The sequence below is a fragment of the Triticum aestivum genome, chromosome 5A, assembly GCF_018294505.1.
Source record: "Triticum aestivum cultivar Chinese Spring chromosome 5A, IWGSC CS RefSeq v2.1, whole genome shotgun sequence".
NCBI lineage: Eukaryota > Viridiplantae > Streptophyta > Magnoliopsida > Poales > Poaceae > Triticum > Triticum aestivum.
The window spans coordinates 39,856,614-39,874,352 of record NC_057806.1 but is presented as its reverse complement, the minus strand read 5'-3'; the positions used below and the strand labels follow the sequence as shown (position 1 = coordinate 39,874,352).

Sequence of the window (17,739 nt, the reverse complement as noted above, 5' to 3'; positions counted from 1 at the left end):
GTAGACTTGCTACTTCCTGACATTTGTCCCTGCAAAGGAACTCATGTGTTTCAGCAATTTCAGACCAAATAATTTGATCATTTTTCTGAGTTGCCATTGCGTCCAAAGATCTATAAAAAAAATAGTATAGAAGTTGTATTGCAACGTACTGGCTTGCTCAACAAACACTTGTGTCCTCTTGAATTATGCATCTCTCTCACATTGTAAAAGCAACCATCAATATTAGAAGTACTAGTTCCAATAGGATCAAAACATGTGCCATATTTGTTTGTAGAAGACCATTTGAACATACACATGCAAGTCTCGTGAACAAATTCAACCAAGCAAGGAGGCATCTTTTTTTTTTGACGATTTTTATGAAGTGGTTTTGTTTTCAGCATACATCAATTGCTCTATGAACCACTATCTGACGAAGAAGAGCATTCTTTGCAAGTATGCCACACAACATTGCCAAGATAAATAAACATGTCAAATATAAGTATGTCTTTTTCGACTAAAAGTTCTTAAACATACATAAAACCGATAATCTCATAAGCGATTGTAATTGTGCAAATAGTTTGTATACAAAATATATCCTTATCAGATATTTGCATTTAAAGTTCATCAACCAAATCATATAATCATGCTTATGGCAGCAACCTTCGGTTGAGCTACTAGCAACTGCACACTATTGGTCATTTGCATTGGCGCGGACACGAAACGGACCTGTGCGTGCAACTCGAGCCCTGGATCCACCGTCTCCAGTTGACGCCGTCGACGAGGAAAAACAGACCCGCTTGTGTTCGAGTAATGCTACACGTACAAACAAGTTACAAGGCTTTACAAAGAGGGTTAATTTGATTGGTCAATAGGTGAGGAGGCGGCCCACCTCCCCTGGAAATTTGGAAATTATGGGAGGAGGGGCAAGTTTGTGATTGGTTAGTAGATGGAAAAAATCCTAGTCAGCGTGTAATTACGTGTAATTCTTAGTATGTTTAACATTATTGCTTGTGTTCTTCCCAATTTCGACTTGCACAAATTTGAAATCCAACCCACTTTTCCTGCGCTGAAAAGGGCTGGGATCGCCGGACCCTTGACCCGCTTTGACTAGGTCCCTCGCTCAAGACGGTTACGCGAGTGACGTGACGTGACGTGACGCCGTGCTCCGCTTTGCTCTCTCCCCTGCCATCAACGCGGCCGGCTACGCTTTATAGCCAGCCCCCTCCGGATCCATCCCCATCCCCATTCCAGTTCGTTGGTTCAGCCAGCCATGGCTCTCCGTCTTCACCACCTACCCCTCCTCCTCCTCCTCCTCGTGCTATCCACCGCCTCCGCCACCCACTCGCCGGAGAGCGCCACCGCCTCGCCGACGCGCAGGCCCGTCCCGCTCCGCTCGTGCCGCCCCAGGCCGAAGCGGCATCACCGCCTCTCACGCTCGTCCTCCCGCTGCCGGATCTCGCGGAGGCGACGCCGCGGCCGCAGGAGGAGGGCTCCGCGCCGACGACGCCCGCTGCAGCGACGACAACGACGACGACCAGCACGCTTCTCCCGCTCCCTGCCACGGTGGCGACGACTGCGAGCCCGCCTCCGCCTCCCGCCGCGTCCGACGCCGAGCAGGGGCTGCAGCAGCTCTCCAGGGTGCTCACCTCGCTGGGGTACAACGAGATGGCCTCGGAGGCGCCGCTCCTCGCCCGCGCGCCGCCGCTCGCGAGGTGGCCCGGGGCCATCACCGTCTTCGCCGCCCCCGACGCCTTCCTCCAGGCCGCCTGCCCCATGTGCTCGCGCCGCCACCTCCTCGAGCAGCACATCGCCATGGGCTACTACCCCTACTCCGAGCTCGCCGCCGCAGCCACCATGAAGATCCCCTCCGCCTCCGTCGGCTTCTGCATCAAGGTCGCCACCGAGCGGGGCCCCTTCGGCATCCACTACGCCAGGATCTACGCCGACGGCGTCGAGGTGTCCCACCCCGAGCTCTACAACGACGGCCGCTACGTCGTCCACGGCCTCCACGGCTTCCTGCGCCCGCTCACGCACTCCTGCTTCGACGGCCCGCACCACCACCACCTCACGAGCCGCTCCGCCGCAGCCTCCGCGGCGACTGCTTCCTCCGTGGTGCGCATCATGATCCGCGACGCCATGGCGCGACTCCGTGACGGGGGCTACGGCTTCATGGCGCTGGCCATGCGCGTCAAGTTCGCCGAGCTCGAGAAGTTTGCCAACCTGACGCTCTTCGCGCTCGACGACCCGGCCATCTTCGTCGGCGGAGGCCACGACTACGTCTCGGCGGTGCGCTTCCACATCGTCCCCAACCACCGCCTCACGCGCGCAGACCTCCACCGCCTCCGCCCCGGCACGGTGCTCCCCACGCTGGCCGGCGAGGGCCAGAGCCTCGTCGTCACCCACTACGCCACCGGCTCAGCCTCCTCCAACGACGACGTCCGCATCAACTACATACCCATCAAGGAGCCCGACGTGGTGGTCAACTCGCGCATTGCCGTCCACGGCGTCTACGTGCCGTTCCCCCGCCTCCACCTCGCCGACCTCGCCGTCGCGTCCGCCACCGACCAGACGAACGGCACCTGCGGCGTGGGGGAGCCCTTCGGCGACTGCGCCTCCTCAGCGATCACCTCTCCGAAGAGGCAAGTAGCTCCCGGCGAGTGATGCGATGCGTACGTCTCGTCTCCATCGTTTTGCTCTGTTATTATGTTTCTAGCCATGGAGGATTTACTGCTAGTAGTGCGTAGTGGTGGAGTAGTGGTTCGGATTTGGGCAGTCGTTTAGTTCAATAGAGGTTCAGATGAGAGATGAGTACTTCTGATTGCATTTTGTGGCACCGAATGACTGTTGCATAGCTTATCCAGTACGACTTGAATCAATTTTGGTGCGAATTTGATTCATCTTCTCGTTGCTCTGTTCCGACTGTTTGCTCAACTTCTGTTCTTGCCTGTGCTAATTTTGTTCCTGCATGCATCAGTTACAGTTTATATGGCTCAATTCACTTCGATTTTACTCTGAATCATCCTATGCATGCATGCATACAACTACAAGGAATGTTGTTCAGTTGTTAGGATTCTGATTGAAAAGCGTGCGTGTTTGTTGATCAGGCACAGGACCCGATGCCACAAACTTACTGCAATGATCGTTTCGTTCTTCTTCTGTTATGATGTGCAGTACTAGGTTGAGTTTGCAGATGATCTTGTGATGGTTGATCTGCAGGATCTTTGTCTACTTCAGTTTGTTTGTTCTGGTCATGCTAAATTGCTAACCGAATGTCTTTGGCATTCCCCTTTCGGTTATGGCTCGTGAACTTACGGTGTTCGTCTTGTTTCAGATCTGTTAAGGTGTGCATGATAGATCGACTGCATGTTCTATTTTTGCACCGTGGATCATGTAGGATGAATGTCATTCAGATACTGGATCAGCCTTACTGAAACTCTTTGATATTCCCGCCTCTTCGGTTTTGACTGACGAACTCAACTCGGTTAAATTCTAGCTTATGACAGAAATGTTGGTAGCTGGGCTAACTTTCAGGATTTTATCAGTAGTTATGATTGATCAACTACAGAACCTGACTTTACCTTGAATTGTGTTTCATCACACGGTTTTCTTGAAGTTACTAGGTAGTTTGTTTCCTAGATTCGTGTCTCATCGAGCAATTTTCCGGAGCTTGTTCTTGGGCTAAGTTACTTTCTGTTGGTTGCTGAGCTAAGTTTTAGCATATCTTGGCACAGGCACGGATTCCACAAACACACTGCCGTGATCATTTTGTTCTTGTCATGTTAAAATGTACTAGTACTAAACTGAGTTTGCATATGATCTTGTGATGGTTTTGATCTGCATGACCTTTGTGTACCTCAGTTTGTTCTGTCATCCATACCATTTGCATATTCTGTGTTTCGCACCATGGATCATGCAGCGCAAATGTCATACATGCTTACTGGTTTTTTTTACATTCCCCTTTCCGTTTTGACTCACGAGTCATGAGTGATAATTTTGTTTCTGCTATGTTAAGATGTAAATTGGATGTCATGATTTGATCTGCTGTTTCTTTATATACTTCAGTCTGTTATTGTCACCGCTGTGTACATCATTGATCAACTTCATATGCTTGTTTTGACTCATGAACTTTACCTCACTTAGATTACACTGTATGACAGAAATATCGTGTGCTGCTCGGCTATGTTTCAGTATTTCATCAATGGTACTCCCTCCGTCCCATAATGTAAGACGTTTTTTGACTCTAGTGTAGTGTCAAAAAACATCTTACATTATGGGACGGAGGGAGTAGTAGTTTGTTTCATAGAGTTGTGTCTGATTAAGTAGTTTTCAAGAGTTGGTTGCTGGGCTAAGTTTCAGCATACTAGGTAGTTTCCTTGAAAATGCAAATGCAACTAGTTTCAGCTTACTTGCTGATCAAACTGTTTTCTAGAGTTGTGCAAATACAACTTGCAGTTTCTGTAATAGTCTGCACCGATAAAGGTCTCATGATGGTTTTTAGCCAGTAATCTCGCTCACTTTCATGTGTTTTTTGAGACAAGGAAAGAAACTGCATATAGGAAAATGTTCAGATTACATGCATGTACTCTAGAGATTTCTGCTTACACTGAATGCATGTGTTTGTGTTGCTTGTGCTAATTTCGTTCCCTCATGCATCAGCTAGTGTTTAAGATGGCCCCGTTTATTTCCAACTTTTATTCTGAATCTTGCCGTGTCGGTGCATGCATGGGAATGTGGTTCAGTTGGTACTCCCTCTGTACCAAAATATAGTCGTTTTTGTGGTTTAAGTTGAACTACAAAAACGTCTTATATTTTGGTACAGATAAGTAAGATTCTGTTTGAAGTTTGAACCGCATGTGTGTTTGATAAGGCACAGGCACGGATGCCCGAAACTTGCTGCAATGATAGTTTTGTTTTTATCCTGTTAAGATCTAGTACTACATTCAGTTTGCAGATAATCCTGTTGTTTGTAAAGAATTTTAAGAATTTTTTTTTTGAATAATCTATGATGATCCTTTCCCAGATGATCAACAACACAAATGATCTTGTGATGGTCCGACATGCAGGATCTTTGTGCACTTCAGTTTGTTCTCATAATCATTGCCATCTGCATACTTCTGTGTTATGCAGCGCAAATGTCACACAGACACAGAGGATCAAGCTAACTGAAAATATTTGATATTCCCCTGTTGGTTTTGACTCCTGAACTTATGGTTATCTTCTTGATTGTGTCTTCTCTTAAGATGTAGACTGTGTGCGAATAGGCAGAAGCGTCTTACCTCGTTCAGAGGGACGCGTTACGTGTTATATAATCAGGGGTGCACCTCCCTGGCAACAACGCATACAAAGTAGTTGGAGATCTTCTAAAGAGATAAGAAGATTACATCTTGGAGAACAAGAGATAAGAGAGAGAGAGAGAGAGATTACAAAGAGGTATTCGGTTACAACCTAAACTCTCTCTCCTAATGATATACGTGGCCAGGTCAGGTGTATATGCGCCATACATACGTGACACAATATATGTGTTTGACACCCTCCCTTAATCACAACTTCATCAAGTTGAGATTATATTTGAAGTCTTCAAAACTTTTAACAGGAAGAGCCTTGGTGAATCCATCTGCAATTTGATCCTGAGAATGCACAAAGCGAATGTCAAGCTGCTTTTGAGCCACTCTTTCTCTGACAAAATGGAAGTCAATCTCTATATGTTTTGTCCTGGCATGAAAAACAGGGTTAGTAGACATATATGTAGCACCCAAGTTATCACATCACAGACAGGGAACCTTTGCACTTTTAACACCAAGTTCTTTCAGCATGGACTGTACCCATATAATCTCAGCTGTAGCATTTGCTAATGTTTTGTACTCTGCCTCTGTGCTGGATCTGGAAACTGTGGCATGTTTTCTTGCACACCATGAAATCATGTTAGGACCAAAGAATACTGCAAAGCCACCAGTTAAACGTCTATCATCCAGGCATCCTGCCCAATCTGAATCTGAGAAGGCACTCACAAGTGTAGATGATGACTTACTAAGATTAAGACCAACATTGAGGGTGTGCTTAACATATCTGACTATGCGCTTTGCAGCAGTCCAATGAACTGTAGTAGGTGCATGAAGAAACTGGCAAACTTTATTGACAGCAAACGAAATATCAGGTCTTGTAAGTGTTAAATATTGAAGTGCACCTACTAGACTTCTGTACTTTGTGCTGTCATCTGAGTTCAACGGTTGCCCCTCTGTGAGAGATAATTTTTCAGAACTAGACAATGGAGTAGGTGAGGGTTTACAACATTGCAAGCCAGCCTTTTTTACCAAATCTGTTGCATACTTTTCTTGAGATAGATGAATGCCATCTTCATGCTTCTTCACCTCTATCCCTAGAAAGTAGTGCAACTCTCCAAGATCCGTGAGAGCAAATTCTGCACTAAGATCCTTCAAGAGTCCTGAGATAACCTCATCATATGAACTTGTGACAATAATATCATCAACATATATGAGAACAAATATATGTGTGTTGCACTTATTGTAAATGAACAGTGAGGTATCTGACTTAGAAGGTATAAAACCAAGTGTCTGCATTTTGTGACTGAGACGTGAGTACCATGTTCTAGGAGCTTGTTTCAATCCATATAGTGCTTTATCAAGTTTGCACACATGAAGAGGTTTATTCTTACTTTCAAACCCAGGTGGTTGTTTCATGTATACTTCCTCTTCCAGAACACCATGAAGAAACACGTTCTTTACATCTAGTTGTCTAAGACTCCAACCTCTGGAGACTGCAATAGACAAGACAAGACGGATGGTGGCTGCTTTAACGACAGGACTAAAGGTGTCCTCATAGTCTATACCATACCGTTGTTTAAAACCCTTTGCCACGAGCCGTGCTTTGTAGCGATCAATGGTTCCATCAGATTTCCTTTTGATTCTAAATACCCACTTGCAATCAATGATGTTTTTACCTTGCTGTGGAGGGACCAAATGCCAGGTTTTGTTCCTTTTTAGGGCCATGTATTCTTCTGTCATGGCCTCTCTCTCCAATGTTCATCACCAAGTGCTTCCTCAAGCGTGTATGGTTCTCCTGGTTCTCCTGTGGAGCAGATCATACCATATTTTGTTATATGCTTATAATCAATAGGTTGGATTACCCCTTTCTGCAGTCGTGTACGTCGCGGTGCTGGTGTAGAGGATCCCACGGCATCTACAGGAGTTGCACCAGGCGCCGATCCCAAGGAGGATGCGGTTGCAGCAGCTGCGTCGGGCACCGGATCAGCTGCGTCAGGTGCTAGATCTTCTGTGGCGGCAGATGAGCCACTGACGTGCAGACGAGGCGCGGAAGATCCAGGCTCAGCCCCCCGTGCGTCAGCGGTGGAGCCCGCGCTGGTTGGACGACGCAGATCGCGCCGCTTGTAACACACCGGTTGGACCGGGAAGCGAGCGCTCACAGGCGGCGGACACGTGGGCGTGGGGGATTGGTGCGGGACGGCGATCACGCGGTCGCCAGCCGCTGGCTGGCGCGGGCCAAGTGCGGGACCGGCTCATGTCGCTCGATCGGGCGCACCTGAGGCAGCTCTTGGCGCGGACTCCGGAGCAGATCGACCCAGGCCTGCAGTGGGTGCAGATCCCGGGGTGGATTCGGCTGACGGATCTGCAGCGCCTGTCAGCCCCGATCCCGAGGGGGATTTGCTCCCAGATTGTGGACACATGAAATAAGGCCTGGTTGCACCAATTTCTTCAGGATTTTCTCGTCCATTTTTTTGTACCGTCTCCTGCATCATCATACAACTCATGCAATGCAGTAAGAGGGTTAGTCATCATAGAATCATCACAGTTTTGTGCCCCTTGACCAAGCCCGGTAAGATTAGGAGATAAAAGAAGGATTTCTTTGCGGAGTAATGCACCGGCATTGGGATGAAGTTTAGAGAAAGGAAACTTAGTCTCGTCAAACTCGTTGAACGCCAGTTTGATAGCAAAATACTTGCTCCCCTACCCAGTTGGATTGGACAGCAAGTATTTTGCTATCAAACTGGCGTTCAACGAGTGCTTGGAAGTTTTTAAATACTTGAAACACTTCGGATCTTTTCTTAAGAAGATAGATCCAAGAAAACTTGCTATAGTCATCAATAAAACTAACATAGTATGTGTGTCTCCCAACAGAGCTAGGGGCAAGACCCCAAACATCGGAAAATATTAATTGCAAAGGTTTAGTAGAGACACTTGTAGAGATGGGATAAGGCAATTGATGACATTTTGCTCTTTGGCATGAATCACAGATAGTTTCAACATTACGCTCACCAACAAACGGGAGCTTATTCTTCCTAAGCAAACGTTCAACTAAGGAAAAAGAGGCATGTCCTAGATGATCGTGCCATCGTGTGGACGAAAGCTTGATAGCATCACAAGCTTGTTTATTGTTTCTTCGAAACTCCGGAATCAACGGGTAAAGTCCTCGAACGCATCTACCTCGATAGAGAGTTTTCCTCGTGGCCTGATCCTTGATCAAGAAGAAAAAGGGATGAAACTCAATGAAAACATTATTGTCAATGGTGATGCGATGAACAGACAGAAGGTTTTTGTTGGCACTAGGAACATGCAAGATTTTACGAAGATGGATCTTACGGGAAGGGGTACGAAAAACTGAATGACCTATATGACTGATCCTCATACTTGCACCGCTGGAGGTGTGGATCTGATCCTTCCCTTGATACTTCTCACGGAGAGTCACCTTCTCCAGCTCGCCCGTGAGATGGTTGGTGGTGCCGCTGTCTAGATACCAGTTGGTATCCACGCCATAGGCTCCCTCCGCGGCGACGGCCACCTTGTCATCTGTTGGGGAACGTAGCAGAAATTCAAAATTTTCCTACGTGTCACCAAGATCTATCTATGGAGAAACCAGCAACGAGGGAAGGAGAGTGCATCTACATACCCTTGTAGATCGCTAAGCGGAACCGTTCAAGAGAACGGGGTTGAAGGAGTCGTACTCGTCGTGATCCAAATCACCGGAGATCCTAGTGCCGAACGGACGGCACCTCCGCGTTCAACACACGTACAGCCCGGCGACGTCTCCCATGCCTTGATCCAGCAAGGAGAGAGGGAGAGGTTGAGGAAGACTCCATCCAGCAGCAGCACAACGGCGTGGTGGTGGTGGAGGAGCGTGGTGATCCAGCAGGGCTTCGCCAAGCACTGCGAGATATGAGGAGAAAGAGAAGGATAGGGCTGCGCCAAGAAAGAGAGGAACTCATGTGTATTGGGCAGCCCAAACCTCAAGTATATATAGGGGAAGGGGACGGGCTGCGCCCCCACCTAGGGTTCCCTCCCTAGGGGTGGCGGCAGCCCCCAGATCCCATCTGGGTGGCGGCCACAAGGGGGAGAGGGGGAGGCGCACCTGGGATGGGCCTTAGGGCCCATCTGCCCTAGGGTTTGCCCCCTTCCCCTCTTGGAGGTGCCTTGGGCCCTTGTGGGGGGGGGGGCACCAGCCCACCTGGGGCTGGTCCCCTCCCACACTTGGCCCATGTAGCCCTCCGGGGCTTGTGGCCCCACTTGGTGGACCCCCGGGACCCTCCCGGTGGTCCCGGTACGTTACCAATAAACCCCGAAACTTTTCCGGCGACCAACCTCCGGACCATTCCGGAACTCCTCGTGACCTCCGGGATCTCATCCGGGACTCCGAACAACATTCGGTAACCACGTATAACTATTCCCTATAACCCTAGCGTCATCGAACCTTAAGTGTGTAGACCCTACGGGTTCGGGAACCATGCAGACATGACCGAGACGTTCTCCAGTCCATAACCAACAGCGGGATCTGGATACCCATGTTGGCTCCCACATGCTCCACGATGATCTCATCAGATGAACCACGATGTCAAGGACTTAATCAATCCCGTATACAATTCCCTTTGTCTATCGGTACGATACTTGCCCGAGATTCGATCGTCGGTATCCCGATACCTTGTTCAATCTCGTTATCGGCAAGTCTCTTTACTCGTTCCGTAATATATCATCCCGTGATCAACTCCTTGATCACATTGTGCACATTATGATGATGTCCTACCGAGTGGGTCCAGAGATACCTCTCCGTTTACACGGAGTGACAAATCCCAGTCTCGATTCGTGCCAACCCAACAGACACTTTTGGAGATACCTGTAGTGTACCTTTATAGCCACCCAGTTACGTTGTGACGTTTGGCACACCCAAAGCACTCCTACGGTATCCGGGAGTTGCACAATCTCATGGTCTAAGGAAATGATACTTGACATTAGAAAAGCTTTAGCATACGAACTACATGATCTTGTGCTAGGCTTAGGATTGGGTCTTGTCCATCACATCATTCTCCTAATGATGTGATCCCGTTATCAATGACATCCAATGTCCATGGTGAAGAAACCGTAACCATCTATTGATCAACGAGCTAGTCAACTAGAGGCTTACTAGGGACATGGTGTTGTCTATGTATCCACACATGTATCTGAGTTTCCTATCAATACAATTCTAGCATGGATAATAAATGATTATCATGAACAAGGAAATATAATAATAATCAATTTATTATTGCCTCTAGGGCATATTTCCAACAGTCTCCCACTTGCACTAGAGTCAATAATCCAGTTCACATCGATATGTGATTAACACTCAAGGTCACATCCCCATGTGACTAACACCCAAAGAGTTTACTAGAGTCAATAATCTAGTTCACATTACCATGTGATTAACACTCGATGAGTTCTAGGTTTGATCATGTTATGCTTGTGAGAGATCTTATAGTCAACAGGTCTGAATCTTTCAGATCCGTGTGTGCTTTACAAATCTCTATGTCATCTCCTAGATGCAGCTACCACGTTCTATTTGGAGCTATTCCAAATAACTGTTCTACTATACGAATCCATTTTACTTCTCAGAATAATCTGGGTTAGTGTCAACGTTTGCATCGACGTAACCCTTTACGATGAACTCTTTTACCACCTCCATAATCGAGAAAAATCCTTAGTCCACTAGTTACTAAGGATAACTTTGACCGCTGTCCTGTGATCCATTCTTGGATCACTCTTGTACCCCTTGACTGACTCATGGCAAGGCACACTTCAGGTGCGGCACACAGCATAGCATACTGTAGAGAGCCTATGACAAAAGCATAGGGGACGACCTTCGTCCTTCCTCTTTCTTCTGCCGTGGTCGAGCTTTAAGTCTTAACTTCATACCTTACAACTCAGGCAAGAGCTCCTTCTTTGACTGATCCATCTTGAACACCTTCAAGATCATGTCAAGGTATGTGCTCATTTGAAAGTACCATTAAGCGTTTTGATCTATCCTTATAGATCTTGATGCTCAATGTTCAAGTAGCTTAATCCAGGCTTTCCATTGAAAAACACTTTTCAAATAACTCTGCATGCTTTCCAGAAATTCTACATCATTTCTGATCAACAATATGTTAACAACATATACTCATCAGAAATTCTATAGTGCTCCCACTCACTTCTTTGGAAATACAAGTTTCTCATAAACTCTGTATACACCCAAAACTTTGATCATCTCATCAAAGCATACATTCCAACTCCGAGATGCTTACTCCAGTCCTTAGAAGGATTGCTGGAGCTTTGCATACTTGTTAGCATCTTTCAGGATTGACAAAACCTTCCGGTTGTATCACATACAACCTTTCCTCAAAAATCGTCAAGGAAACAATGTTTTGACATCCTATCTGCAAGATTTCATAAATAATGCAGTAATTGCTAACATAATTCCAACAGACTCTTAGCATCGCTACGAGTGAGAAAGTCTCATCGTAGTCAACTCCTTGAACTTGTCGGAAAACATCTTAACGACAAGTTGAGCTTTCTTAATGGTGATACTTGCCATCATTGTCCGTCTTCCTTTTAAAAATCCATCTGTACTCAACAGCCTTACGACCATCGAGCCGTTCCGCCAAAGTCTACACTTTGTTTTCATATATGGATCCTCTCTCGGATTATATGGCCTCGAGCCATTTTGGAATCCAGGCCCACCATCGCTTCTCCATAGCTCGTAGGTTCATTGTTGTCTAGCAACACGACTTCCAAGACAGGATTACGTACCACTCTGAAGTAGTACGCATCCTTGTCATCCTACGAGGTTTGGTAGGGACTTGAGCTGAAGTTTCATGATCACTATCATAAGCTTCCACTTCAATTGGTGTAGGTGCCACAGGAACAACTTCCTGTGCCCTGCCACACACTAGTCGAAGAGACGGTTCAATAACCTCATCAAGTCTCCACCATCCTCCCACTCAATTCTTTCGAGAGAAACTTTTCCTCGAGAAAGGACCCAATTCTAGAAACAATCCCTTATTGCTTTCGAATCTGAGACAGGAGGTATACCCAACTGTTTTGGGTGTCCTATGAAGATGCATTTATCCGCTTTGGGTTCGAGCTTATCAGCCTGAAACTTTTTCATATAAGCGTCGCAGCCCCAAACTTTTAAGAAATGACAGCTTAGGTTTCTCTAAACCATAGTTCATACGGTGTCATCTCATCGAAATTACGTGGTGCCCCTTTTAAAGTGAATGTGGTTGCCTCTAATGCCTAACCCATAAACTATCATGGTAATTCGATAAGAGACATCATGGTATGCATCATATCCAATAGGGTGCAGTTATGATGTTCGAACACACCATCACACTATGGTGTTCCAGGCTGTATTAGTTGTGAAACAATTTCCACAATGTCTTAATTCTGTGCCAAACTCGTAATTCAGATATTCATCTCTATGATCATATCATAGATATTTTATCCTCTTGTCACGACGATCTTTCAACTTCACCCTGAAATTACTTGAACCTTTCAATAATTCAGACTCGTGATTCATCAAGTAAATATACTCAACATCTACTCAAATCATCTGTGAAGTAAGAACATAACGATATCCACTACACACCTCAGCACTCATTGGACTGCACACATCAAAATGTATTACTTCCAACAAGTTGCTTTCTAGTTCCATTTTACTGAAAACGAGGCTTTCAGTCATCTTGCCCATGTGGTATGATTTGCATGTCTCAGGTGATTCAAAATCAAGTGAGTCCAAACGGTCCATTTGCATGGAGTTTCTTCATGCATATACACCAATAGACATGGTTCGCATGTCTCAAACTTTTCAAAAACGAGTGAGCCCAAAGATCCATCAACATGGAGCTTCTTCATGCGTTTTATACTGATATGACTTACGTGGTAGTGCCACAAGTAGGTGGTACTATCATTACTATCTTATATCTTTTGGCATGAACATGTGTATCACTATGATCGAGATTCAATAAACCATTCATTTTAGGTGCAAGACCATTGAAGGTATTATTCAAATAAACAGAGTAACCATTATTCTCCTTAAATGAATAACCATATTGCGATAGACATAATCCAATCATGTCTATGCTCAACGCAAACACCAATCTCGATGGTAGAGGGAGCGTGCGATGCTTGATTACATCAAGCTTGGAAAAACTTCCAACACATATTGCCAGCTCACCTTTAGCTAGTCTTCGTTTACTCCGCAGCCTTTTATTTCGAGTTACTAACACTTAGCAACCGAACCGGTATCTAATACCCTGGTGCTACCAGGAGTACTAGTAAAGTGCACATTGTAATGCATATCCAATATACTTCTGTCGACCTTGCCAGCCTTCTCATCTACCAAGTATCTAGGGTGGTTCTACTTCAGTGACTGTTCCCCTTATTACAGAAGCATTTAGTCTCGGGCTTGGGTTCAACTTTGGGTTTCTTCACTAGAACAGCAGCTGATTTGCCGTTTCATGAAGTATCCCTTCTTGCCCTTACCCTTCTTTAAACTAGTGGTTTCACCAACCATCAACAATTGATGCTCCTTCTTGATTTCTACTTTTGTGGTGTCAAACATCGCGAATATCTCAAGGATCATCGTATATGTCCCTGATATATTATAGTTCATCACGAAGCTCTAGCAGCTTGGTGGTAATGACTTCGGAGAACTATCACTATTTCATCTGGAAGATCAACTCCCACTTGATTCAAGCGATTGTTGTACTCAGACAATCTGAGCACAAGCTCAACAATTGAGCTTTTCTCCCTTAGTTTGCAGGCTAAGAAAATCGTCGGAGGTCTTATACCTCTTGACGTGGGCACGAGCCTGAAATCCCAATTTCAGCCCTCGAAACATCTCATATGTTTCGCGAGGTTTCAAAACGTCATCGGTGCCTCAACTCTAAACCGTTTAACAGAACTATCACGTAGTTACCAAAATGTGTATGTCAGATGTTCGCAACATCCACAGACGATGTTCGAGGTTCAGCACACTGAGCGGTGCATTAAGGACATAAGCCTTCTATGAAGCAATGAGGACAATCCTCAGTTTACGTACCTAGACCGCATAATTGCTACTATCAACTTTCAACTAAATTTTCTCTAGGAACATATCTAAACAGTAGAACTGAAGCGCGAGCTACGACATAATTTGCGAAGACCTTTTGACTATGTTCAGGATAAACAAGTTCATCTTATGAACTCCCACTCAGATAGACATCCCTCTAGTCATCTAAGTGATTACATGATCCGAGTCAACTAGGCTGTGTGTGATCATCACGTGAGACGGACTAATCAACATCGGTGAACATCTTCATGTTGATCGTATCTTCTATACGACTCATGCTCAACCTTTCGGTCTCTTGTGTTCCGAGGCCATGTCTGTACATGCTAGGCTCGTCAAGTTAACCTAAGTGTTTCACGTGTGTAAATCTGGCTTACACCCGTTGTATGTGAACGTAAGAATCTATCACACCCGATCATCACGTGGTGCTTCGAAACGACGAACTTTTGCAACGGTGCACAGTTAGGGGGAACACTTTCTTGAAATTTTAACGAGGGATCATCTTATTTACTACCGTCGTTCTAAGCAAATAAGATGCAAAAACATGATAAACATCACATGCAATCAAAAGGTGACATGATATGGCCATCATCACTTTGCTCCTTTTGATCTCCATCTTCGGGGCTCCATGATCATCATCGTCACGGGCATGACACCATGATCTCCATCATCGTGTCTTCATTAAGTTGTCTCGCCAACTATTACTTCTACTACTACAGCTAACGCTTAGCAATAAAGTAAAGTAATTACATGGCGTTGTTCAATGACACGCAGGTCAATAAATAAAGACAACTCCTATGGCTCCTGCCGGTTGTCATACTCATCGACATGCAAGTCGTGATTCCTATTACAAGAACATGATCAATCTCATACATCACATATCATTCATCACATTCTTCTTGGCCATATCACATCACATAGCATACCCTGCAAAAACAAGTTAGACGTCCTCTAATTGTTGTTTGCATGTTTTACGTGGCTGCTATGGGTTTCTAGCAAGAACGTTTCTTACCTACACAAAAACCACGACGTGATATGCCAATTTCTATTTACCCTTCATAAGGACCCTTTTCATCGAATTCGATCCGATTAAAGTGGGAGAGACAGACACCCGCTAACCACCTTATGCAACTAGTGCATGTCAGTCGGTGGAACCAGTCTCACATAAGAGTACGTGTAAGGTCGGTCCGGGCCGCTTCATCCCACAATACCGCCGAATCAAGATTGGACTAGTAACGGTAAGCATATTGAACAAAATCAACGCCCACAACTACTTTATGTTCTCCTCGTGCATAGAAACTACACATAAACCTGGCTCTGATACCACTGTTGGGGAACATAGTAGAAATTCAAAATTTTCCTACGTGTCACCAAGATCTATCTATGGAGAAACCAGCAACGAGGGAAGGAGAGTGCATCTACATACCCTTGTAGATCGCTAAGCGGAACCGTTCAAGAGAACGGGGTTGAAGGAGTCGTACTCGTCGTGATCCAAATCACCGGAGATCCTAGTGCCGAACGGACGGCACCTCCGCGTTCAACACACGTACAGCCCGACGACGTCTCCCATGCCTTGATCCAGCAAGGAGAGAGGGAGAGGTTGAGGAAGACTCCATCCAGCAGCAGCACAACGGCGTGGTGGTGGTGGAGGAGCGTGGTGATCCAGCAGGGCTTCGCCAAGCACTGCGAGATATGAGGAGAAAGAGAGGGATAGGGCTGCGCCAAGAAAGAGAGGAACTCATGTGTATTGGACAGCCCAAATCTCAAGTATATATAGGGGAAGGGGAGGGGCTGCGCCCCCACCTAGGGTTCCCTCCCTAGGGGTGGCGGCAGCCCCCAGATCCCATCTGGGTGGCGGCCACAAGGGGGAGAGGGGGAGGCGCACCTGGGGTGGGCCTTAGGGCCCATCTGCCCTAGGGTTTGCCCCCTTCCCCTCTTGGAGGTGCCTTGGGCCCTTGTGGGGGGGCGCACCAGCCCACCTGGGGCTGGTCCCCTCCCACACTTGGCCCATGTAGCCCTCCGGGGCTTGTGGCCCCACTTGGTGGACCCCCGGGACCCTCTCGGTGGTCCCGGTACGTTACCGATAAACCCCGAAACTTTTCCGGCGACCAACCTCCGGACCATTCCGGAACTCCTCGTGACGTCCGGGATCTCATCCGGGACTCCGAACAACATTCGGTAACCACGTATAACTATTCCCTATAACCCTAGCGTCATCGAACCTTAAGTGTGTAGACCCTACGGGTTCGGGAACCATGCAGACATGACCGAGACGTTCTCCGGTCAATAACCAACAGCGGGATCTGGATACCCATGTTGGCTCCCACATGCTCCACGATGATCTCATCGAATGAACCACGATGTCATTGACTTAATCAATCCCGTATACAATTCCCTTTGTCTATCGGTACGATACTTGCCCGAGATTCGATCATCGGTATCCCGATACCTTGTTCAATCTCGTTACCGGCAAGTCTCTTTACTCGTTCCGTAATACATCATCCCGTGATCAACTCCTTGATCACATTGTGCACATTATGATGATGTCCTACCGAGTGGGCCCAGAGATACCTCTCCGTTTACACGGAGTGACAAATCCCAGTCTCGATTCGTGCCAACCCAACAGACACTTTCGGAGATACCTATAGTGTACCTTTATAGCCACCCAGTTACGTTGTGACGTTTGGCACACCCAAAGCACTCTACGGTATCCCAGAGTTGCACAATCTCATGGTCTAAGGAAATGATACTTGACATTAGAAAAGCTTTAGCATACAAACTACATGATCTTGTGCTAGGCTTAGGATTGGGTCTTGTCCATCACATCATTCTCCTAATGATGTGATCCCGTTATCAATGACATCCAATGTCCATGGTCAGGAAACCGTAACCATCTATTGATCAACGAGCTAGTCAACTAGAGGCTTACTAGGGACATGGTGTTGTCTATGTATCCACACATGTATCTGAGTTTCCTATCAATACAATTCTAGCATGGATAATAAACGATTATCATGAAGAAGGAAATATAATAATAATCAATTTATTATTGCCTCTAGGGCATATTTCCAACATCATCGTCTTCAGAAGATGCATCGTCCTCATCAAATCTGTACCAGCAGTCCTTGGCCGTGTGGCCAGGCTTGCCGCAGATCTGACAACGGACAGCATCGGGGCGGGACTTGCCATAGCCACCACGGTGCCCCCTGGTGTTGGTGGAGTTGGGGCGCCCGGAGCGAGGGCTTGAGTTGGTGGAGTTGCCGGGACCGGCGTGCTTGCCCTTGGGATGAGGAGGACTGCGGTGGCGCGAGGAGTAGCCACCACGTCCACGCGTGGCCGCGTTTGCAGACGACTTGAAGCCACCACCGGAGTTCTGGAACTGGGCCACACGCT

General features: G+C 46.7%; 1 pseudogene; it reads left to right on the top strand.

Moving 5' to 3' along the window:
* The first annotated feature begins 1,249 nt into the window (after positions 1–1,249).
* On the top strand, positions 1,250–2,876 carry LOC123102182 (uncharacterized; annotated as a pseudogene).
* Positions 2,877–17,739: the final 14,863 nt, after the last annotated feature.